This window comes from Hyperolius riggenbachi, chromosome 4, assembly GCF_040937935.1.
Source record: "Hyperolius riggenbachi isolate aHypRig1 chromosome 4, aHypRig1.pri, whole genome shotgun sequence".
Taxonomy (NCBI): Eukaryota; Metazoa; Chordata; class Amphibia; order Anura; family Hyperoliidae; genus Hyperolius; species Hyperolius riggenbachi.
In genome coordinates, this window is record NC_090649.1 from 8,960,784 (window position 1) to 8,965,783 (window position 5,000).

The window sequence follows — 5,000 nt, forward strand, 5'->3', positions numbered from 1 at the left end:
AGCCGTCGCCAGGCTTTGGGTTCGATCCCCGGCTAATACTTTACTGCTGCTTCTGGGGTACAGAAAACTTCATTTGGTCACAGACACTGCCAGGGATGTCTGTTGTATCACTAAGACATGAACTTGATGCTGCTCACCCTTTTCATGAACGTGAATGAGATTCCAACGTGTCTCAAATGAATCTACATGGCTATCTGGGGTTCTCTTCGGACAACTGTTGAACACAAAAGGAAAGGCCGTCCCTGGGTGGGCTTGAACCACCAACCTTTCGGTTAACAGCCGAATGCGCTAACCGATTGCGCCACAGAGACTGTGCCTGCAGTTGTTGCTAAATGATTTTATGGGGATGTATGTGTGTCTTGTGGAGTGAGGAAGTAAGTCTGCTCCAAGAAGTTTAACGCCACTTTTTCCCACAATGAAGCATTCACTGTATGGCAGCAGAGTGGCGCAGCGGAAGCGTGCTGGGCCCATAACCTAGAGGTCGATGGATCGAAACCATCCTCTGCTAGGTGTACGTTGGTTTTTATACCTTGCTTACCATATGGGCCAATTGTCGGCCATAGCCCCTTAAGAGAAAGTGTCATTAGGGCCTTGCTGTAACATAGATAGTAGTGTAACTATTTCAACTAATGTACCCTTCTTAAACTTGAAGGTTGAATACAAACAGAAGCAGAGTGGCGCAGCGGAAGCGTGCTGGGCCCATAACACAGAGGTTGATGGATCGAAACCATCCTCTGCTAGGCATGAATTCATTTTTGCACCTTGCTTTATCGCATGGGCAAAACGGTTTCCATTGCCCTGTAAGAGAAAGTGTAATAAGGGCCCTGCTGTAACGTACATATTAGGGTAGCTAAGACTACTCCTGGGCCGTTCTTGTAGTTGAAGAGATGGGTGAACTGTGACACCGCACTAAAAAAAAAAAAAAAAAAAAAAAAAAAAAAACAGCAAACAGAGAAGCTTCCCCATATTGGAGCATTGGATTTGGTCAAGTCTTAAGCCAATGTGTTGTAGGGCACAAGTAAGCTTTGGGTTAGCGGGAATGGTTGCATGGCCACCTAGCTTTTCATCCTTCCCACCCTTGCCCTGGAATCTTCCAGACTTCAAATTGCTGTCCTTTGCTGTGTGTGTTGCACCAGCATCATCCAGGGGGGCACATGATCTTTCTGAAGTCTTGAATTGAAGTCTGTAAGCAGTATCACCATGTGTCCCACTGCTTACATCTAGCAAAGTAGGCAAATAAGCAAGCTCATTTTTCTCTTGGGTATATTGCAATGGTACATGCTAGGTGAGTTTCAGCATGTAGCGTTGGTGGTATAGTGGTGAGCATAGCTGCCTTCCAAGCAGTTGACCCGGGTTCGATTCCCGGCCAACGCATGTGAGCTTGCTTTTGGCACCCTACAATTCCATGGAAGACAAGACCAAGACAAGATCTCTGAACAGTTAGGACATCCTGCACCTGCTCAGTCTCTGGAGAGGTTCCATTCCGGTGCAGCAGACTCTACGCCAGCTTAAAGTTCTTTCTAAATGGTCAACACTTAATGCAGACACTCTATAATGTTCTAAACAAATAGCTAGCAAGGCACTAAAGCGAGCCTGTCCTTGGGTGGGCTTGAACTGCCTTTCTTTGGCTTGACAGCCGTCGCCAGGCTTTGGGTTCGATCCCCGGCTAATACTTTACTGCTGCTTCTGGGGTACAGAAAACTTCATTTGGTCACAGACACTGCCAGGGATGTCTGTTGTATCACTAAGACATGAACTTGATGCTGCTCACCCTTTTCATGAACGTGAATGAGATTCCAACGTGTCTCAAATGAATCTACATGGCTATCTGGGGTTCTCTTCGGACAACTGTTGAACACAAAAGGAAAGGCCGTCCCTGGGTGGGCTTGAACCACCAACCTTTCGGTTAACAGCCGAACGCGCTAACCGATTGCGCCACAGAGACTGTGCCTGCAGTTGTTGCTAAATGATTTTATGGGGATGTATGTGTGTCTTGTGGAGTGAGGAAGTAAGTCTGCTCCAAGAAGTTTAACGCCACTTTTTCCCACAATGAAGCATTCACTGTATGGCAGCAGAGTGGCGCAGCGGAAGCGTGCTGGGCCCATAACCCAGAGGTCGATGGATCGAAACCATCCTCTGCTAGGTGTACGTTGGTTTTTATACCTTGCTTACCATATGGGCCAATTGTCGGCCATAGCCCCTTAAGAGAAAGTGTCATTAGGGCCTTGCTGTAACATATATAGTAGTGTAACTATTTCAACTAATGTACCCTTCTTAAACTTGAAGGTTGAATACAAACAGAAGCAGAGTGGCACAGCGGAAGCGTGCTGGGCCCATAACCCAGAGGTCGATGGATCGAAACCATCCTCTGCTAGGCATGAATTCATTTTTGCACCTTGCTTTATCGCATGGGCAAAACGGTTTCCATTGCCCTGTAAGAGAAAGTGTAATAAGGGCCCTGCTGTAACGTACATATTAGGGTAGCTAAGACTACTCCTGGGCCGTTCTTGCAGTTGAAGAGATGGGTGAACTGTGACACCGCACTTAAAAAAAAAAAAAAAAAAAAAAACAGCAAACAGAGAAGCTTCCCCATATTGGAGCATTGGATTTGGTCAAGTCTTAAGCCAATGTGTTGTAGGGCACAAGTAAGCTTTGGGTTAGCAGGAATGGTTGCATGGCCACCTAGCTTTTCATCCTTCCCACCCTTGCCCTGGAATCTTCCAGACTTCAAATTGCTGTCCTTTGCTGTGTGTGTTGCACCAGCATCATCCAGGGGGGCACATGATCTTTCTGAAGTCTTGAATTGAAGTCTGTAAGCAGTATCACCATGTGTCCCACTGCTTACATCTAGCAAAGTAGGCAAATAAGCAAGCTCATTTTTCTCTTGGGTATATTGCAATGGTACATGCTAGGCGAGTTTCAGCATGTAGCGTTGGTGGTATAGTGGTGAGCATAGCTGCCTTCCAAGCAGTTGACCCGGGTTCGATTCCTGGCCAACGCATGTGAGCTTGCTTTTGGCACCCTACAATTCCATGGAAGACAAGACCAAGACAAGATCTCTGAACAGTTAGGACATCCTGCACCTGCTCAGTCTCTGGAGAGGTTCCATTCCGGTGCAGCAGACTCTACGCCAGCTTAAAGTTCTTTCTAAATGGTCAACACTTAATGCAGACACTCTATAATGTTCTAAACAAATAGCTAGCAAGGCACTAAAGCGAGCCTGTCCTTGGGTGGGCTTGAACTGCCTTTCTTTGGCTTGACAGCCGTCGCCAGGCTTTGGGTTCGATCCCCGGCTAATACTTTACTGCTGCTTCTGGGGTACAGAAAACTTCATTTGGTCACAGACACTGCCAGGGATGTCTGTTGTATCACTAAGACATGAACTTGATGCTGCTCACCCTTTTCATGAACGTGAATGAGATTCCAACGTGTCTCAAATGAATCTACATGGCTATCTGGGGTTCTCTTCGGACAACTGTTGAACACAAAAGGAAAGGCCGTCCCTGGGTGGGCTTGAACCACCAACCTTTCGGTTAACAGCCGAACGCGCTAACCGATTGCGCCACAGAGACTGTGCCTGCAGTTGTTGCTAAATGATTTTATGGGGATGTATGTGTGTCTTGTGGAGTGAGGAAGTAAGTCTGCTCCAAGAAGTTTAACGCCACTTTTTCCCACAATGAAGCATTCACTGTATGGCAGCAGAGTGGCGCAGCGGAAGCGTGCTGGGCCCATAATCCAGAGGTCGATGGATCGAAACCATCCTCTGCTAGGTGTACGTTGGTTTTTATACCTTGCTTACCATATGGGCCAATTGTCGGCCATAGCCCCTTAAGAGAAAGTGTCATTAGGGCCTTGCTGTAACATATATAGTAGTGTAACTATTTCAACTAATGTACCCTTCTTAAACTTGAAGGTTGAATACAAACAGAAGCAGAGTGGCACAGCGGAAGCGTGCTGGGCCCATAACCCAGAGGTCGATGGATCGAAACCATCCTCTGCTAGGCATGAATTCATTTTTGCACCTTGCTTTATCGCATGGGCAAAACGGTTTCCATTGCCCTGTAAGAGAAAGTGTAATAAGGGCCCTGCTGTAACGTACATATTAGGGTAGCTAAGACTACTCCTGGGCCGTTCTTGCAGTTGAAGAGATGGGTGAACTGTGACACCGCACTTAAAAAAAAAAAAAAAAAAAAAAAAAACAGCAAACAGAGAAGCTTCCCCATATTGGAGCATTGGATTTGGTCAAGTCTTAAGCCAATGTGTTGTAGGGCACAAGTAAGCTTTGGGTTAGCAGGAATGGTTGCATGGCCACCTAGCTTTTCATCCTTCCCACCCTTGCCCTGGAATCTTCCAGACTTCAAATTGCTGTCCTTTGCTGTGTGTGTTGCACCAGCATCATCCAGGGGGGCACATGATCTTTCTGAAGTCTTGAATTGAAGTCTGTAAGCAGTATCACCATGTGTCCCACTGCTTACATCTAGCAAAGTAGGCAAATAAGCAAGCTCATTTTTCTCTTGGGTATATTGCAATGGTACATGCTAGGCAAGTTTCAGCATGTAGCGTTGGTGGTATAGTGGTGAGCATAGCTGCCTTCCAAGCAGTTGACCCGGGTTCGATTCCCGGCCAACGCATGTGAGCTTGCTTTTGGCACCCTACAATTCCATGGAAGACAAGACCAAGACAAGATCTCTGAACAGTTAGGACATCCTGCACCTGCTCAGTCTCTGGAGAGGTTCCATTCCGGTGCAGCAGACTCTACGCCAGCTTAAAGTTCTTTCTAAATGGTCAACACTTAATGCAGACACTCTATAATGTTCTAAACAAATAGCTAGCAAGGCACTAAAGCGAGCCTGTCCTTGGGTGGGCTTGAACTGCCTTTCTTTGGCTTGACAGCCGTCGCCAGGCTTTGGGTTCGATCCCCGGCTAATACTTTACTGCTGCTTCTGGGGTACAGAAAACTTCATTTGGTCACAGACACTGCCAGGGATGTCTGTTGTATC

At 46.8% G+C, this 5,000-nt stretch overlaps 6 non-coding genes across 6 annotated transcripts; 3 read left to right on the top strand and 3 right to left on the bottom strand.

Annotated features, from left to right (window-relative positions):
• Window positions 1-237: 237 nt before the first annotated feature.
• On the bottom strand, window positions 238-311 carry TRNAN-GUU (transfer RNA asparagine (anticodon GUU)). The gene has a single exon. It is a non-coding gene; the product is annotated as a tRNA-Asn (tRNA).
• Window positions 312-1,302: 991 nt separating this feature from the next.
• On the top strand, window positions 1,303-1,374 carry TRNAG-UCC (transfer RNA glycine (anticodon UCC)). The gene has a single exon. It is a non-coding gene; the product is annotated as a tRNA-Gly (tRNA).
• A 497-nt stretch (window positions 1,375-1,871) lies between these two features.
• TRNAN-GUU (transfer RNA asparagine (anticodon GUU)) lies at window positions 1,872-1,945 on the bottom strand. Its single transcript has one exon. It is a non-coding gene; the product is annotated as a tRNA-Asn (tRNA).
• A 984-nt stretch (window positions 1,946-2,929) lies between these two features.
• TRNAG-UCC (transfer RNA glycine (anticodon UCC)) lies at window positions 2,930-3,001 on the top strand. The gene has a single exon. It is a non-coding gene; the product is annotated as a tRNA-Gly (tRNA).
• A 497-nt stretch (window positions 3,002-3,498) lies between these two features.
• Window positions 3,499-3,572, bottom strand: TRNAN-GUU (transfer RNA asparagine (anticodon GUU)). Its single transcript has one exon. It is a non-coding gene; the product is annotated as a tRNA-Asn (tRNA).
• A 987-nt stretch (window positions 3,573-4,559) lies between these two features.
• On the top strand, window positions 4,560-4,631 carry TRNAG-UCC (transfer RNA glycine (anticodon UCC)). Its single transcript has one exon. It is a non-coding gene; the product is annotated as a tRNA-Gly (tRNA).
• Window positions 4,632-5,000: the final 369 nt, after the last annotated feature.